We start from the raw sequence: 20,292 nt of genomic DNA, 5'->3' as shown, positions 1-20,292 counted from the left end.
CATTGTATTTTACTTACTATAGATACACTCTAAACTGTTTATTAACTAAGTAGCATTCTACAATTTTGAATAGACTCTTACAATCATAACTCGTTATAAAAATAAAATGTAGATCTCTTTCGAAAATGGTATACATATTCTACAAAACATACATAATAACATTTAAGAAAAAGAAAAAAAATAAGAGAGCAAAAATAAAGGCAATATGGCATGTTGTAGAAATAAACTGAAGTTATGTCAACAAATTTATTGAATTGTAGGCAAGGCTCGATTATCTAGAAGAAAAGCGTTGAATATTCTTTAACATTTCAACATTCAGAAATGGAGTGCTTATGATTTGCATACGTTTAAAAAAAACGAATTAAGTGGGAATCAAAACAGTGATCTTCACTGCATAACGAAAGGATTTTACCACTTGCACCATCCTACAATTTTGTTTGTGGGTTCATTAAACATTTTATTTATGGGTTCGCTCAAAAATTACATATACAGATCCTATTAAAATTTCAAAATTCAGTGGGTTCGCGTGAACCCGGACCACTCCATGTAAATCCGCCCCTGTCCTTACAAATCCTTAAAAACCTTCATTTCATCTCCAACCCTACAAATATCCTTACTCTTCTAAATTTCCACCCCATCACCTACTCCCTACACACAATCCTTAAATAAAAGTTTTTATTTTTTTAGTATGGGTCCACCTTATCACCAAAACCAATACAAACATGCATCCATAATTAAGGATTTCATTGTTAAAGAATTCAAATGGCATCATTGCTCCAATGGTAAGGACATCTAAGGACTTCTAAGAACAAGGGTGTTAAATATGCATTGGAGATAGTCTAATTAAAGCTGCTCTCATGAATCAAGTTAGGACTTTAGAAGATTGAATCAAGTTAGGACTTTACAAGTAGGGAAAACTGTGATTTCTGGTAAAGCTGCGTATAGAAGATTGAACCACATGAAGAAAACTTAAAGCTGCTCTCATGAATCAAGTTAGGACTTTAGTACAACTGTGTGATTGTTTTAGCAGGTTTATATGTTATTATATTGTTTTATATATTATATATTTGAATGCAATGCTATAGAAGAAGTTTAAATGTAAAGTTGTCCATGGATTATGCCTTTAGGCGTGTTTACGATTCACTTATATTTCAATGAAAACTAGATATTTGGTATCAATTATTCTTGGTCATTCATTTCAGATGCGCAAGTCGAGTTTAGAATGTGCATCAGTCCAAATCCATATCGTTTCTTTGCTACTAACTTTTGCATTATAATCCACGCTAAACAAAGGTTGAGAGACGCATGGCTTACGTAAATGATTTGGCTCTCGGCTTGATTTAACGTTTCCTTTTAGGATATACCATGGTGCCGCGCTGCAACGCGCGCGGCTGTCCATCTAGTTAAACTGAAAGATGGAATACAAAAAATTCATGAGGTTATGAAATGATAAATGTAAGTTGAAATGCAAGAATTGTAGTGCTAATTTTATTTTTTTTAAAGGAAAAAAATGGATTGTTGTCAAACAAACCTAAAATGGAAAGAATTCAAGAAGATTGATCTGGGGAGAGATCTTTTATAGCAATGACTGGTATTTAATATAATATATAGGGTGTATATTGGATAAGATACCTATACAGAATTGTAGAAATTCATGGTATCAAACACATACAGATTCGAAACAGGGAGAAATAGCGACAAAACAACGACAAAAATCTTATTATCCTCAAAATAAGTTCTTATTCTCACATTGGAGGGTGGTTACAAGGAAAACCCCCAATCCTCCTCCTTGTAACGAGCTTCACGGTGTTGTTGTTTTGTAGCGTCTCCCAATAATCATACAAGGAAGAAATAAGATTAGACAAGACTAATCCTACAAGTTAACCTGCGGATTAACTTGATGTTTCTTCATTAGCGCCCACCGATTTTTTATAATCACTTTTCATCTTCTTTCTGTTTTACCTTCTTTGATCTCATGGCAGATCAAGGTATTCCTTTCTCTCCTCTCGGTTTCCACTCTCAATCGGGACCAGTGGCGAACAACGCACACGTCCAAAGCCTCCCACCTGATGAGTACGCCAACGGAGAGCATACTGAACTGGGGCCAATTCACGCAAGTGGTACTCGTACCACCCAAAACATGACCCCAACGAGCCATGGTGCTGGACAATCGGTTCAGTACTTTGGTTCCTAATATCAGTCTTTGACTTTGTTGACCAGCAATTGTCTATAGCTATTGACTTGTTGACTAGCACTTTGACTTATCTTCCAATTCTTTGACCTGTTAGTTCTTGTTCAACTATTTTGGTGGTTGTTTATGAAGCTTTCACGGGGGAACTTCTGGTACTTTGATTAATCCTTCAACCTTATTCCACATGCAAGGAAGATGGTTCCTATAGGTTTTGGCTTTCATCATCAGCATATCTTATATAACCCAACGATTAATGTTTTACAAAGTTTCGAAGATACCATTACGACACATTAATTTTTATCTACATTTCAATGTAAGTTTTATTCAAAACTAAGTCAGGTCAAATATAATATATTTTTTAGGGTTTCTTCTTCTGATGGCTATAGTGAGTGTTAGTACCGTAGCAGGCGAAATGAAATCAACCAAATTCGCATGCATAGTGTGGATCCGAGTTGGATCAAATATAACATATATTTGTTATGTTTCCTGTAGTGGTTGCTACATCGAGCGCATGTACTGTAAAGAGGCAAATGATACTGACCAAACGTAACGAACCGAAACGAAATTGACCAAATTCCCGTCAATGATGGTCTAGTGGAGGTCACAACAATGAGAGGTACTAGGTAGAGATGAGCATTTGGTACCGCCTATTGCTATTGAACCGGCATCGTACCGGTTATATTCGATACCGGTACCATGCTCATCTCTAGTACCAGGTTTGAGTCTCGCAAGAGGTAAGAATTATTGAAGACTTCTTGTGACAGCACCTGAAATCGAACCAGGGTTGGTGGAATGGTGACGGGGTTTCGAAGAGACTCCTCTCCTATTCTATTAGTCGTTAAAAAATAATAAAAAAAACAAGACGTTACTCTCCAAGTTGGATTTAACACTTATCTTCTCCTTTAATGGCCCTTCCATCTAAGTTCATGATGGACATGCATCACAACAAACTCTTGAATTAATCCGTTACCAAGCTACCATCCTTGACAAATAACTTTTCCCACTAACCCACCTGCTTAACAATTAAAGAACTTGTTGACAAACAACCATTAAGCCTAGCCGTCCAACTCAAGCTGTCACACACATTGCTAATGTTGCGTATATCTTTCCCATAATTCCCCACATATACTCAGAAACTAGATTAGAAAAATCCATTTATAACACTTTTTTAATACTTGGATTCTATGATTATAGAACAGGCCTGCTGAAAAAACCTAAATGGTACAGATACAAATTAAAAGAAATAAGTTACACTCCCACCTTTTATTTTGTTTATTACACAGGTTGGATCTATGTTTTTTAAAAATATTTTGTAGTATATATATGTTAAAAATCATAATACGAATGTTTATAAAGAAAATTGAATAAATCTATCTATATAATAAAAGAAACAAACTTTTGGACACATGTCATTCATTGAAGGCATCCTCAAATATATATTTATCTTATATTAACTAAATAAATAAATAAATAAATAAATAAATAAATAAATAAATAAATAAATAAATAAATAAATCAATAATAAATTAATATTAAATCTTATCATACTTTAATAAAATATTATCCTCAAATCTAAATTGTTAATTTAATTTTTTTAAAACAAAAACTTCTCTTTCCTACTTATATTATATTAAATATATAAATAATAAATTAATATTAAATGTTATCCTAATTTATTAAAAATATAACTTTTTATTATTATTTGGTATACAAAATTATATTGATTCAACTCGTGTAAAACGCGGGGTTTTTAAAAATTCAACTTTTATTCTTTATTATACAAAATTACATTTATATAACCCGTGTAATACACGAAGTTTTTAAAGATATAACTTTTTGTTATCATTTGCTATGTAAAATTAGATTTATTCAAGACGTGTAATACACGGGGTTTTTAAGGATATAATTTTTTTATTATTTGGTAGATTTTTCAACCCGACTATACACGGTTTTTTTAAAGATATGACGTTTTTAGTATTTATTACATTTATTTAATTTATGTAATACACATGGTTTTTAAAGATATAACTCTTTTTTAGATCTATTCAACACGTGTAATATACAGAGTTTTTAATGATGTAATTTTTTTTTATCATTTGGTAGATTTATTCAACCCGATTATACACGGGTTTTTTTAAAGATACGACGTTTTTAGTATTTAGTATACAAAATTACATTTATTTAATCTGTGTAATACACGTGTTTTTAAAGATATAACTTTTTTTTTACTATTTGATATATAAAATTACATTTATTTAACCCGTAAAATATGCGAGTTTCATAAAGATATAACTTTTTATTATTTAATATATAAAATTATATTTATTCAACCCGTGTAATACACGTGGTTCTAACCTAGTATAGTTTAAAATTATATATTGTTAAAACACTTAAACATGTTTAATAGTTTAATAGGTTACTGACGACGGGCCAGTGGGAAGGCCCACTTTACCCGCTCTAGGTTATCCTTACGAAGGCCCAATTACACGAAAGCCCAAGTAATAGAGTTATCTTGCCCATTAAGGTTTCTTTCCCTTTGTTAAAGGCGGGAAAACCACGAGCAGGGAATGCAGGCTTCATTTAATATTGACAAGAAGAGGATCTCGGCTGGCATATGTACTTTCCGGCTAAAGCATTAAATGAGAAGATCATCTTACCGTTAGGGGTCAGACACGTGTCTGCACCCCTCGAGGACTCGCCGGACTCGTTGGATCATCTAAGTAAAATATCTCACACGCACGATAAGGGCTGGGTATTATATAAGAATCACAATAAAGGACATAAGGGATGATGAGGAGACCATCTCATTTACTCCACTCTCATTTACTACCACCATATTAATTTCCGACCAATATTCCCATGCATTGGTCACCTACATTACATTTATTCGATTCACACCTTAGATGAAACATCCCGGTGATCACACTCATCGGGATAAAACTCCTCTGCTCCTCCGGCAAGTTTACTTACTCTCACGCCGGAGCTTGGTCACGGATCCCCCCTCCGGGGTCCTCCGTGGCGAGGCTAACGGTTTGTTCTTTTGCAGAAGCTAAGGTGAAGGCTCTCAACGTCAGCGAAGATCCATCTTACGTCATCCGGGAGTTGGGTATTCGACATTGGCGCCATCCGTGGGACGCTAGCCTGTCCGGTGTTCCCACATCAAACTCCGACGTTAAGAGTAGCTTATCTCACCAACAACAACATGGCAACCCCACCCAACTCACATATCACCCCAGACAGCACATAATCATCTGGATAGGGTCAGTGTAGAAGACATAACCCATGAAGAAGGCAACGAGAACCAGGTGGAAAACCCGGAAAGAACGGAACATATCACTCCAGATTTTGTGGCCATGCACAGAGAAAAGCTAACGAAGTGTCTTGAAGATTTAAAGAGACAAGAAAAGCTTGACAGCCTCAGGGCTAGGCTCTCTTTTGACACACCCTCTAATCAAGAAGAGACAGACCTCAAGAACAAGAGCAACAGTGGTGACCCACTGGAAACATTCATGACTGCCCTCAGACAAATGTCTTCAGAAGAAAGGGAGGACCTCGTCACAGGAACGAAGTCAAAGGAAAAGGGAAAAGGAAAGGATAACCAAAGCGACGATGGCCTGAATCAGCCTTATCTTCCACGGGACTTAGCTGAAGTCTCAAAGTTTACACGGAGGATTGCAGAAGCACCAATGCCCCCCAAAACGAAGTTGCCCCCAAACTTTGACCGTTATGATGGGACAAGAGACCCTGAAGATCATCTTCATGCCTTCAGGGGAGCGGGGCAGCTTGGGCGTTGGTCCATGCCTGTATGGTGCCACATGTTTGTACAAACTCTGACGGAAGGAGCCCGACTCTGGTTTGACAGCCTTCCCCCAGGGGGAATCGATAGTTATGAAGAGCTAAGCGAGAAATTCCTCAGGAACTTTGGTCAGCAGTGATGTATATAAAATGCAACATATAAATTACATCAAATGAGGCATAAAACTAACCCTTTTTTAGTACTAATGTTGGAAAAAGTGTGTTTTTGTCTTCCTTTTGTATTTTCAGGATTAAATGAGCTCAAATTAACAAAAGAAGCAAAAAGGCAGCTAAGTCTAACATAAATACAAGAAAAAGGAACAAAAGTGGATTGCCCGACCCCTCGACAGCATCCTCCCAAGCAAAATAGAGAAGGCAGAAGACTTAACACGCCCCGTGCTCAGCGAGCACGGGGCCGTGCCCAAGAAGTAGCAGAAAAGACAAACCTGTAGAAGCTTCTATTGCTCACCACGGGGGCGTGCCCAGTGAACACGGGTGCGTGCCCAAAGTACTGCAGGCGCATTAATTGTAATTGCGAATTACAATTAATGAAGAGAGATAGTGTCAGACAGGCACGGGGCCGTGCCCAGGCCTCTATTCAGCCTATAAATAGGAGTGCTTGGCTTCATTGCAACTCATCCCTTGGCACCACCTCTCTCACACTTCATCCAGCACCCACCACCATCACAACACTATCATCCACCACCATCATCCATTGTCCATCATAGAGTGTGTGAGTCGTCTCGGGATCCAAGATTGATCGTAAGAGTTCTTGACAATCAAGGCCATGTTTGCCTAAGTCTCTTACATCACTTGGTGAAGACAAGTGTTTAGTATAATACTTTTTATTTTTAATCTTTTGCACTTTTTATTTGGTTTTGTATTAATGACTTTAATAACTAGTTGCTTATGTTGAAGGTGACTTTTCCTTATCGTTTGTCCGTGGTGTCTTGGCACTATTTTACTGTCTATATAAAATAAAAGATTTTCACCATTCATATCTCCACGGTCTATATGGAGGTATGTTGGCTACCTGGTCGGGGGTTAAGAGAACGGTTTGGTAAGGGTCTTGCCCTTGTTCAGCGTTTAGAGGTCCTACAAGGGACCTGGGTCAAATTTAGTAGGACCTCCTTCAATACCCAAAAGTATTGGATGGCGGGGGTCCAAACTCTTTGACCCCCTCATAAGTTAACTACTATTAATACTATAACCCGACTATTTAGGACTGTATCCCTGCTGACTCAGACTACTTAGTCGAGGGTAACGTCATCTCAAAAAGAGGGGCCTACCATAATTTGCATTAATAACTTAATTCATTATCTTTCAATAATCCGACCCTTTAGGATTGTATCCTTGCTGACTCAAACTACTGGGTTGAGGGTAACATCGCCTTCAAAAGAGGGGCCTACTACAATAACTAAGATAATCTTTTAAACAAGTGCAAAAGTGCGAAAATAATCAAAGGTTATACTAATACACGAGTCGGATCCAAGTGATTCATCTTGTCTATCTGTTTTTATTTTTATTTTATTTTTCAGCATTTAGTTAGTTTTATTTTCTTAGTTTAAAAATCTTTTTTCTAACATTTTGATTTGATTAGACGTTGAGGATAAACCGGTACTAAAAGCTCTTGTGTCCTTGGACGACCTCGGTATCTTACCAACACTATACTACGTCCACGATGGGTGCACTTGCCCATATGTGTGTTTAGTGTTAGTGAATATCGTGTTTTATAAATTTAAAACTTGGCTAAAAAGTGTAAAAAGGGCTTAAAATATATACCAAAAATATATTACACTACACGCACATCAAGTTTTTGGCGCCGCTGCCGGGGACACAAGGATTTTGAGAAAGCTTAAAAACGACGGCCTAATCAGTTTTTCAAAACCTTTTTAAAATGCGCGCACATTTTTCTGCATTTTAGTTTAGTTTGCATTTACAGTAGCCTGAACACGGGGCCGTGCTCACTGAACACGCCCCCGTGCTGCATATTTTTAGTTAGATACCCAGATACAGAGTCTAAACACGGGGCCGTGTTCACTGAACACGCCCCCGTGTCCAACGAGACCAGTAACTTTAATTAAAACGCCCAGATACAGACCCTAAACACGGGGCCGTGTTCATCCAACACGGGGCCGTGTCCATCCTCTGTTTACGTCTTTATTTTTGTTTTCTGGTCCCGAGACTCAGTTGTGGTCTGTTGAGTGATTCCTATGGATCAATACTCAGAAGGTTACAACTACACCTATGAGGAGGATGATTATATGAGAGACTATTGCACTAATTATGGTAACCCGCACTCGGTACAATATTGTAACTTGTTTCAAACATCCACTTCTTACAACCATTATGAGGAGCCTAGGTACGAGCCATCAACTTCATACACATCCTATGAAGACCAAAGGTATGAACCTCCTCCCTCATATTCATATTTTGATGAACCAAGGTATGAGCCTTCATACTCATACTTTGAAGAGTCAAGATATGAGCCACCACCTTCATACGCTTATTATGAGGAACCATGGCGTGAAAAACCCACCTCATATGAGTACTATGAAGAACAAAGTTTCGACCCTTATCCATCATATACTTATCATGAAGAACAATGGTATGAACCATCTTCTTCATATGGGTACTATGAGGAACCAAGGATCGAACAACCGGAATCAAGCCATGAGGATCCTGATCCTTACTCTATCACCGACATAGCCGATAGGATAATAGAAAAACTCAAATTTATCGAAAGATGCATGAAAGAATCTCGTGCAAGGGAAGAGGAGTCCCGCGCAAGAGAAGAATTAAAAAAGGAAGAAACGATAATTGAGGAATTAAAAATGGAAGAACAAATAAGTGAAAAACCGACACATGAGCTAAACAACGAGAGTGGTGAGGCCGATAATGTTAAAATTCAAGAAGAGTCTAATTTTGAAGAAATTAATCTCTTGTCACCTTCTTTCGAAAACCATTGTTTAGTAACCACTCATGCTAAGTTTTTAAAAGAGTTAAACTCTAACACTAAAATTGAGGAAATGGTAAGTGTTAAGTTAACTAACGATCAAACTTCACTGATAAAAGAAGATCCTTTTGAAATTAAAATTACACCGGTTCCATGTTTCTTTCAAAATTCATTTATTAGTAATGTCACCATTGATAAAGATCTTTGTGTTAACTTAATGCCTAACTACATTTTTGAAAAGTTAAGTATTAGTGATTTTTCTCCACTTCAAATACCCATTTTTCTATCTAATCGGAAAGTAATAAAATCAATCGGTGTAGTTGAGGATGTCTTAGTTCAAACAAATCAAATGGTTATTCCAACCGACTTCGTCATCTTCGATGAAGCTCCTCTAGTCTTAGGAAAACCTTTTGTAAAAACTCATGAAGCTTTGAAAAACCGGAAATTTAATAATCTACCTCTTCAATTAGGGGCATTCAAAAGGAGCATAGATCTTGAGCGTTCAATGAAATATCCTTTTGGCAATAATGACCCCCTAACTGAAGATGAAGATGAGCCACCCGATACAAGTGAAGAAGTTGACCACTTTGTTGAAGAAGAGGTCGCCATAGAACAAACCTTTAAAGTTCTTGACCTAGATGAGCCACAAAATAAGGTGTCTTCTAAAGACCCACCCCTTGAGCTCAAAGAACTCCCGAAAGGTTTGGAATATGTTTTTCTAGACAAAGATGGTAATTTACCTGTAATTATTTCGTCTAAATTTAGTAGCGTAGAAAAAGAAAAATTAGTTAATCTTCTTAAAAAACACAAAAAATGCGATCGCTTGGAAGCTTGTAGATATCAAAGGAATAAGTCCTTCCATGTGCACGCACAAAATTTTAATGAATGATGACTACAAAACGGTAATATAACCACAACGTAGAGTAAATCCCAATGTGCAAGAAGTGGTTAAAAATGAAGTCATCAAACTACTTGACGCCGGACTAATCTATCCTATCTCCGATAGTTAAAAATGAAGTCATCAAACTACTTGACGCCGGACTAATCTATCCTATCTCCGATAGTCCATGGGTAAGTCCCGTCCAAGTAGTCCCAAAGAAAGGAGGTATGACGGTTATAACTAATGAAAAGAATGAATTAATACCAACAAGAACCGTCACAGGATGGAGAGTTTGTATAGACTATAGGCGATTAAATGAAGCAACAAGGAAAGATCACTTTCCTTTGCCCTTCATTGATCAAATGTTAGAACGACTATCCGGTCATAAATTTTACTGTTTCTTGGATGGTTTTTCAGGTTACTTTCAAATTCCAATAGCACCTGAAGACCAAGAAAAGACGACTTTCACATGCCCCTACGGAACTTTTGCTTATCGACGCATGTCGTTCGGTCTATGTAATGCACCTGCAACATTCCAACGTTGTATGGTGGCCATTTTCCATGACATGATAGAAAAGACAATGGAAGTCTTCATGGACGACTTTTCTATCTTTGGAGATTCATACGACCAATGCCTAGATAAACTCGAACGAATGCTATCCCGATGTGAGGAAACTAACCTCGCCCTTAACTGGGAAAAATGCCATTTCATGGTAACAGAGGGAATAGTACTCGGTCACAAAATCTCAAGCGAAGGAATGGAAGTTGATCGAGCAAAAGTAGACACTATTTCTCGATTACTTCCACCCTCCTCCGTTAGAGCAATCAGAAGTTTCCTAGGGCATGCCGGATTTTATAGAAGGTTTATCAAGGACTTTTCAAAAATTTCAAGACCTCTAACAAAATTACTTGAAAAAGATGCACCTTTCATCTTTGACAAGGAGTGCAATCAAGCATTTCTAACCCTCAAGGAAATGCTAGTCAATGCACCTATCATGATAGCACCTGATTGGAAATTTCCTTTCGAAATCATGTGTGATGCAAGTGACTTTGCTGTTGGAGCAGTCTTGGGACAAAGAAAAGAAAAGCATTTCCACCCAATTTATTATGCTAGTAAAACACTTAACGATGCACAAGAAAATTACACAACTACTGAAAAAGAGTTACTAGCTGTGGTATTTGCTTTTGATAAATTCCGTTCTTACCTTGTTCTTTCTAAAACTGTAGTCTATACAGATCATGCAGCTATCCGATACCTTTTCAAGAAACAAGACGCAAAACCATGTTTGATCAGATGGATTCTACTCCTCCAAGAATTTGATATTGAAATCAAAGATAAAAGAGGAGCAGAAAACACTGCTGCAGATCATCTTTCACGCCTAGAAGACCCAGCTTTGGAGGCAACCAGGGACGAACCAATCAACGAAAAATTTCCCACAGAATCCTTGGAAATGGTGGAAAGCAGACAAGAACCATGGTATGCCGACTACGCTAATTACTTAGCTAGCGGTATAGTCACCAAAGGATGGCCACATCATCAAAGAAAAAAATTCTTTGCCGATGTAAAGCATTACTTCTGGGAAGACCCTTATCTTTTCAAAATGTGTGCTGACCAACTCATCCGAAGGTGTGTCCATGGTGGTGAAGCACGAAGAATTCTCCGCCATTGTCATGAAGGTCCATATGGAGGACATCATGGTGCCGCTAGTACCGCATGAAAGGTATTTGATTCAGGATTTTCTTGGCCAACCATTTACAAAGATGCGCAAGATCTTGTAAAGACATGTGATGCTTGCCAAAGATCAGGTAATATTTCTTCCAAAAACGAAATGCCTCAAAATGGCATTCTCGTTTGTGAAATTTTTGATGTGTGGGGACTCGATTTCATGGGACCTTTCCCACCATCAAGAGGAAACAAATATATACTTGTGGCGGTTGATTACTTGTCTAAATGGGCCGAGGCCGAAGCTCTTCCAACAAACGATGGAAGAGTAGTGGTAAAATTTCTGAAAAAATTATTCTCTCGTTTTGGAACACCAAAAGCTCTGATAAGTGATAGGGGTACCCATTTTTGCAATCATCAACTCGAAAAAATCTTAACAAGATATGGGGTCTATCACCGGGTCTGTACAGCATATCACCCTCAAACAAATGGACAAGCCGAAGTGACTAACACAGGTTTAAAACGAATACTTGAAAAAACCGTAGGTTTAAATAAAAAGGAATGGGCTGATAAACTAGATGATGCTTTATGGGCTTTTCGAACTGCTTATAAAACCACTATAGGCACAACCCCATATAAGCTCGTCTATGGAAAAAGTTGTCATTTTCCAGTAGAAATAGCTCACAGAGCCTACTGGGCAATAAAAAATGTAAACCTAGACTTAGAAACTGCAGGTAAAAATCGATTTTGTCAAATAAATGAATTAGACGAACTAAGGAATTTTGCATACTCTAACTCTGAAATTTATAAGGAAAGAATGAAAAATTTACACGACAAATATATTAAACCTAATGAATTTCAAGTAGACCAAGTCCTGTTGTTTAATTCTCGACTTCGATTATTTCCGGGTAAACTAAAATCTAGGTGGTCAGGACCTTTTTCCATCACCCATATTTTTCCTCACGGTGCAGTAGAAATTAAAGCTCGAAATGGGATTCCATTTAAAGTCAATGGCCAACGGCTGAAACTCTATCGAGGATCCATTGAGGAGGAGGAAGAAGAGATCTTGCTTCAAACGGTCAACGAATAAAAAGCATCCACACCATACCTGGTATGTTACGAACCAGTAAGTATACATCGAAACCGGTAAATTTTCTAACCATGTTTTCGGAGAAAAAAAACGGGCACTCACACGAGCACAAAAAAAATAAAAAAAAATTTAAAAAAAAAACTTTGCTCGGCACGGGGCCGTGTCCGCTGGACACAAGGCCGTGTCGACGCAACTGTCGGGATAAAACCCTCTTTTCATAACAGTTACACCATTCCACACGCCCCGTTTCCCCGAAAACGCTCTGGTCCAAGGCGATTTTTCGCAGATTTTCGACGTTACTTCTAGATCTAACAACATCAAGGTATGATTCTATCATCTTTAGTAGTTAGATTAGTTACTTGCATGTAGTTAAACATCAAAAATTTGGGGAAACATCTAGGGTTCTTGAAGTTCATCCGGATCGAACCTCAAATTTTTGAAGTAATCTGTTAGTATTAGTTTAGATTAGTGTAATGGGAAGTAGATACACTTGTATTGTTGATAGATTTGCCCGATTTCTCACAAAAACCTCAAACCCTTGTTTTTGAACCGAAAAAGATAAAATTAAAGGGGTAAACGGGTTGTTTTGGGAAAAACGGCAATTGGGGTTTCATTTTCGGGGAAAACCACACCTACTTGGCCAAAAATTTTTAGATTTTCGGGACCGGGTCGAAAAATGAAGTTTTTGAGTAACAGACGCCTGGACACGGGGTCGTGTCCGCTGAACACGGGGCCGTGTCCAGCTAACTGTTTGCAGTTTTTCACCGAAAATTTTATCGTTTCACGCTAACTTTTTATGTATTCCTGCAGATGGCAAAGTTCACAAGATTCAATGCCACAGAACTCGATGCAAGGGCTAGATATGAGATACTCCAAACAAGGCCCGAGGAATACCCGAGGCAAGCGTGCACGGACCTATTGACCTTGGTGAACCAACTCGACCGTTTCAACAACCTTGTTACCGGACCACTAAGGGCTGCCTTGACCACTCAGCTTCGGTCGGTACATCAATGTACTATGGAGTTCTACAGTACTTTCACCTTCACTTCAAGAAGTGACCCGTTTGACAATGAAGCGGTTGCTTTTCGATGTGGTGGAACGAGATACTCAATCTCTATGGCACAATTCGGGGCAATAGTGGGACTGTACGCGGAAGAAGAATCGGGAAATGAGGAAAACACCGGAGGATTGCGAGATTTAGATGAAAATGAGCGCCAAACCGCATGGGCCCAAATCGGTGAAGGAATCTACAACCCCAGCAGCACAAAGAGTACTAAGCTGAGGGATCCGCTCTATCGCTACATTCATAGGCTCCTCACTTACTCTCTCAGCCAAAGACATGACAGTAGCGGGGTTGTCGGGTTAAAAGATTTGGTATTCCTTCACTGCATCCACAACCGAAGGGCCCTCGATGTTCCATATCTCCTGCTTCGAAACATGCACATGAACCGTCTTGCTCGTGCACCAACCCCTATCTTCTTTGGGGGATGGGTGCACCGCCTCTTCAAGCATTTCACGCGCATTCCTAGGTCCTTTGAAAGGAGCCCATGGTCGGGACGAGTTGATTATCACATTTGTCGCGCCATGAACCTACTTTATGAGGCAGAAGACGGATCAGTGAGCTTTCAAAGGATGCAAGGCCATGCATGGAACCCACAGGAGGCACTAGTCCTTCACGCTCCACCTCCCCACTACCAGTATCAACCCCATGGTGATCCGGGGCAATCCTCCTCCCAAGGAGGCGGTTTTCCTAACTTTCAAAGTTTACATGATCTTTTGCAGGAAAACCTCATGTGCACGAGGAACACCTACAACCTTGCCAACAATACATACCACCGGGTCGGAGCTATCGAATGAAACATCAACGATATCCAAGACGACATCGGGAACATCCGGGAGTATATGGCGGGTCATGGGGATGGAGGTGATGACAGCGATGAGGATATGGATTAGGAGGTTGCAGGAGCAGGAGCGGGTTGATGGCAAGCCCACAGGTTAAGGTTCCCCTTTTATCTATCAAAACAATTTCCGGCATGCGTGCCGAAGTGTTAGACAATTTACTTTCCTTGACTACTTTTTATTTTCTGCTTTATTTTTTTTACTTTATGGTTTGGATGATTAACTATGGTAAATTAGGATGTTCGGTATTGCTTGGTATGGTATTTAGTGGTAAAACAGGTACAATTGAGGCTTAGAGTGCTAATCATTAGCACCAGTAAAGCCAGGACAGGAAAACCGGAAGAAGAAACCTGTTTTTTCAGCCTTGCAGACTTCCCACACGGGGTCGTGTCCAGTCGACATGCCCCCGTGCTCATCGCCCAGACCTACTGTTTGGCAAATTTCTGCAGATTTTTGGTCAGACACGGGGTCGTGTCCAGCGAGCACGCCCTCGTGCTCAAATTCTGTAAGTTCTCGTTACTGGCACTTGAACACGGGGCCGTGTCTACTCAACACGGGGCCGTGTCCAGACTGCCAGTAACATAAATTTTTGCTTTTAACACCATTTTATACATTCAATCAACCTAAAAATCTATTTTTGGGACACATTGAGGACAATGTGTAATTTAAGTGTGGGGGGGGGGGGATGATAAAACCTTGAATTTTGCAAGTCCTAATAACAAGTCTTACACAAAACTCTATTGGAACCGCTAATCACCCCAAATTTTTTCAAAATTCTTTTTTTATTTTATCTTGTCTAAGTTTAAGTTGGGAATTCTAAGACTAACAAGGTTATATTTTTATAAGTTTACAACCGATAGCGTCGTGATAAAAAGAACCAACATAAGAAAATTATGAAATGGCATGACAAGCTTAGTTAAAATTCAATTATATATACTCGATCACATAAAAAACCCATTCCCACAAAAGTGAGTTTTTGAGCCTTTATTGAGCATACAAATATACATCTTTACGCTAAATGCTCATTTTTTCGTTTCTTGTGTGAATAGCCGCTTGGTTCTTACGACTCTAGAACTTGCCACAACAATTCATTCCCGGTCCTTACCAACTTAAACCCAAGTAAGTAAATGATGGAGGCATTAGGACTAACTTTTTTTTCTTTCAACACCATTATTTTTATTTTTTCTTTTCACCTACCCAAAAATTCCCCCTAGTTAACCCCTTTGAGCCTAAACCTTTTCATTTCTTAACCCAAAAACCCTTTTTACCCACAAAAAAAAACCTTTTTATTTTTACCCTTTATTTTAGTAACAAGCTCGGTTTTCGTGTGACTAAAAAAAATATATACAATGAAGTTAGAAATAAACAAACAAAGCTCCTCAAACAAAAGCTTGTTTGAAGAAATACTTCATTTAAAATAAAAAAGTCACAAAAACAAAATGTTTTACGAAAATCGACGCTTTTTACGACTTTAGCCCTTTTTTTTCTACTAACCACTAACCCAACTACCCACCTTTAGCCCAAGCCTAACCCTACACCCAAAAAGTCCTCTTGATATTTACAAAGGTATAAAGTTAAAAAGGAGGAGGATTGATTGCTTGGCAAGCTTATGGTAGGAATAAGTTCCATGCCGCTCTCGAGTGATTCACTAAAAATACACCTTCGGCCGAGTGTGAGTGATTTCTCCCGTGAGTTATGTGAACTTGTATATAAATGGAATTTTAGAAAAGTATGTTATGCCTTAATAAATAATTCACCTTATGAAAGGTTCTTAATAAACCATGCCGAATAGGATTGTAAATTAATAAAAATAAAACCTAAACAATCTTGGAAACATCCCGACACTCTATAACAAGCCAAAAACTTCTCTCCTACCCATTCTATTTGGGAGTGTAAGCCACATATTAAAGAGTTTTGCTTGAGGACAAGCAAAAATTCAAGTGTGGGGGTATTTGATGTATATAAAATGCAACATATAAATTATATCAAATGAGGCATAAAACTAACCTTTTTTTAGTACTAATGTTGGAAAAAGTGTGTTTTTGTCTTCCTTTTGTATTTTCAGGATTAAATGAGCTGAAATTAACAAAAGAAGCAAAAAGGCAGCTAAATCTAACATAAATACAAGAAAAGGAACAAAAGTGGATTGCCCGACCCCTCGACAGCATCCTCCCAAGCAAAATAGAGAAGGCAGAAGACTGAACACGCCCCATGCTCAGCGAGCACGGGGCCGTGCCCAAGAAGTAGCAGAAAAGACAAACCTGTAGAAGCTTCTATTGCTCACCACGGGGGCGTGCCCAAAGTACTGCAGGCGCATTAGTTGTAATTGCGAATTACAATTAATGAAGAGAGATAGTGTCAGACAGGCACGGGGCCGTGCCCAGCGGACACGGGGCCGTGCCCAGGCCTCTGTTCAGCCTATAAATAGGAGTGCTTGGCTTCATTGCAACTCATCCCTTGGCACCACCTCTCTCACACTTCATCCACCACCCACCACCATCACAACACTATCATCCACCACCATCATCCATTGTCCATCATAGAGTGTGTGAGTCGTCTTGGGATCCAAGATTGATCGTAAGAGTTCTTGACAATCAAGGCCATGTTTGCCTAAGTCTCTTACATCACTTGGTGAAGACAAGTGTTTAGTATAATACTTTTTATTTTTAATATTTTGCACTTTTTATTTGGTTTTGTATTAATGACTTTAATAACTAGTTGCTTATGTTGAAGGTGACTTTTCCTTATCGTTTGTCCATGGTGTCTTGGCATTATTTTACTGTCTATATAAAATAAAAGATTTTCACCATTCATATCTCCACGGTCTATATGGAGGTATGTTGGCTACCTGGTCGGGGGTTAAGGGAACGGTTTGGTAAGGGTCTTGCCCTTGTTCAGCGTTTAGAGGTCCTGCAAGGGACCTGGGTCAAATTTAGTAGGACCTCCTTCAATACCCAAAAGTATTGTATGTCGGGGGTCCAAACTCTTTGATCCCCTCATAAGTTAACTACTATTAATACTATAACCCGGCTATTTAGGACTGTATCCCTGCTGACTCAGACTACTTAGTCGAGGGTACCATCACCTCCAAAAGAGGGGCCTACCATAATTTGCATTAATAACTTAATTCATTATCTTTTAATAATCCGACCCTTTAGGATTGTATCCTTGCTGACTCAAACTACTGGGTTGAGGGTGACGTCGCCTTCAAAAAAGGGGCCTACTACAATAACTAAGATAATCTCTTAAACAAGTGCAAAAGTGCGAAAATAATCAAAGGTTATACTAATACACGAGTCGGATCCAAGTGATTCATCTTGTCTATCTGTTTTTATTTTTATTTTATTTTTCAGCATTTAGTTAGTTTTATTTTCTTAGTTTAAAAATCTTTTTTCTAACATTTTGATTTGATTAGACGTTGAGGATAAACCGGTACTAAAAGCTCTTGTGTCCTTGGACGACCTCGGTATCTTACCAACACTATACTACGTCCATGATGGGTGCACTTGCCCATATGTGTGTTTAGTGTTAGTGAATATCGTGTTTTATAAATTTAAAACTTGGCTAAAAAGTGTAAAAAGGGCTTAAAATATATACCAAAAATATATTACACTACACGCACATCAGCAGAGAAAGGTGGTCAAAAACCCAAACGAGATTCTCCACATAAGGCAGAGGGACAATGAGCGAATAGATCAGTATATGGAGAGATTCGTCAAGGAAAGCATGAACATCAAAGATGTCCCGGAGGTCATGAAGATCAGCAGTTTCATAAACGGGCTAAAGCATGCACAGCTGTGCGAGAAGCTGGGGGAGGAATTCCCCCACTCATTTGATAACCTTATGGACAGGGTCAGAGCCTTTGTCAGAGGGAAAGACATAGTCAGCAAAGCCAAGGAGACGGACGTCACACCTCGGAGGATCACCCCAGTTGCAAAGCTTACTGACAAAGGTACACCTTACTCCCGAAAGCCCACTTTTGATAGAATGTTGCACGACAGAGCGAGGCCCTCATATTCCCCGTACAGACCTCGGGGGAGGGGTCCCCCTCCTTACTCTGATAATTTCACCCCCCTCACCAAGACCCCAAGTGAGATACTGGCCATTGAGAGGTTAAAGAACTCCTTCCCAAGGCCACCACCCATAAAACCCGGGCCAAAGACACAACCGAACGAGTACTGTGACTTTCACAAAGGTTTTGGGCATAAAACCGACGACTGTATGTATTTAAAGAGAGAAATAGAGGCTGCGGTAAAAACGGGAAGGTTGGCCCACTTGGTTAAGGAAATAAAGGAGGGGGGGGGGCGCAAGGGAAGAGATGTAAGGGAGCCTGGGAGGGCATATGTTGACATGATTAGAAGAAGGAATGAATTTGATACCACCCGAAGTGTAAAAGCCAGGATCCTGGGCTCCCCGGACTGCATGAAAGCTCCCATCCTTATGCCACACTTGGAAGAAAATGAAGTGCAACGACTTCCCATAAACATCTCAGCCATAATAGCTGGCCACAAGGTGTCTCGAATACATGTAGACGGAGGGTCAGGTGTTGAAGTAATATATGAGCATTGCTTTCTTAGATTCGACAGGGATGTAAGGGACCGGCTCGAGGAAGACTCCATCCCCTTAGTGGGATTCAACAACAGTGTATTGCACCCCCTGGGAAAAATCAGGCTTCCATTCACAGTTGGGGTAGGGGATCGGAGCCGAACGATAAACCTGACATTTACAGTGGTCCGGGCACCCTCAAAGTACAACGCAATCCTGGGAAGACCTGGTGTCACACCCCAACCGATGGCGGAATCATCGAGGCATGGCACTGAGCGAAACAGATTGTTCAGAAGTTTCCATAACAACTATCTATATAATCCAGTTAAAGATACGTCCCATACCGTATCCCGAATAAACAAATACATTATTACAGATAACATCCAAACAAGTAGTTCTGTTCTGACAACTCAGATTTAAGTTAATACAAAACATAAATATTGTTCAAATGCTCCTAAAGACCTAGCCTGACAAGATCTACAGACAACTATGCCCTAGTTGCTTGTTCCTGACAAACAACTATTTGTTGGGGGCCTCTAAAGCTTTATTCTAGCTTCACTTCCCTAGCAAGCAAACATCTTAAACACCTGTCACATACGTTAAAATAAGGTCAATACATAAAATGTAAAGGTGAGCATACAAGTTTAATAATAGCATATAGAGTTCGAATAGTTTACGCATAACCAGCACATACACAGAGGGAAATGATGCATGTTAATTATCGACATGGACCTATCGATACCAACGACTGCGGGTTGACTGTTTGAGACAGTTCACAATACATGATTACCACCGTAATCCATGCAAGTAATTGTCCTTAACAACCCCTCGAGTGAACGGGTGCTGAGTCCAAACTATAGTACTACGTTGCTAAGGCAGATAGACAACATTCCACTTGTAAACATAACTACAAGCATACATTTAGTCACGTAATACATGCAATCGGTTAGCGTTCAAATAGTTTGTATAGTGTGTTCGATTGTGATTTTGATAAGTAACGTATGTAACACCCAAAAGTGCTAAAGCAAAAAGGGATTCGAATATACTCACAGTGATTGATTATGGATTGAAGGGAGCGCTGAGAGTAGGGTTAGCCTGAATAGTTCGATAGCATAATGATGAGTAACGCGGAAATGTAAACAAGTGTGAATGGATCGAATAGCATGGTCGATCGAACGGCAGGTTCGATCGAACGGGCTGTTCGATCGGCTTGAAAGTCCGTTTGAACAGTCCTCTTCGATCGGCCGGTAGGCTCGATCGGCTGGGCCATTCG

The sequence above is a fragment of the Helianthus annuus genome, chromosome 5 (assembly GCF_002127325.2).
Source record: "Helianthus annuus cultivar XRQ/B chromosome 5, HanXRQr2.0-SUNRISE, whole genome shotgun sequence".
Taxonomy (NCBI): domain Eukaryota; kingdom Viridiplantae; phylum Streptophyta; class Magnoliopsida; order Asterales; family Asteraceae; genus Helianthus; species Helianthus annuus.
The sequence above is the reverse complement of the archived record's forward strand: the minus strand, read 5'-3'. Positions refer to the sequence as shown.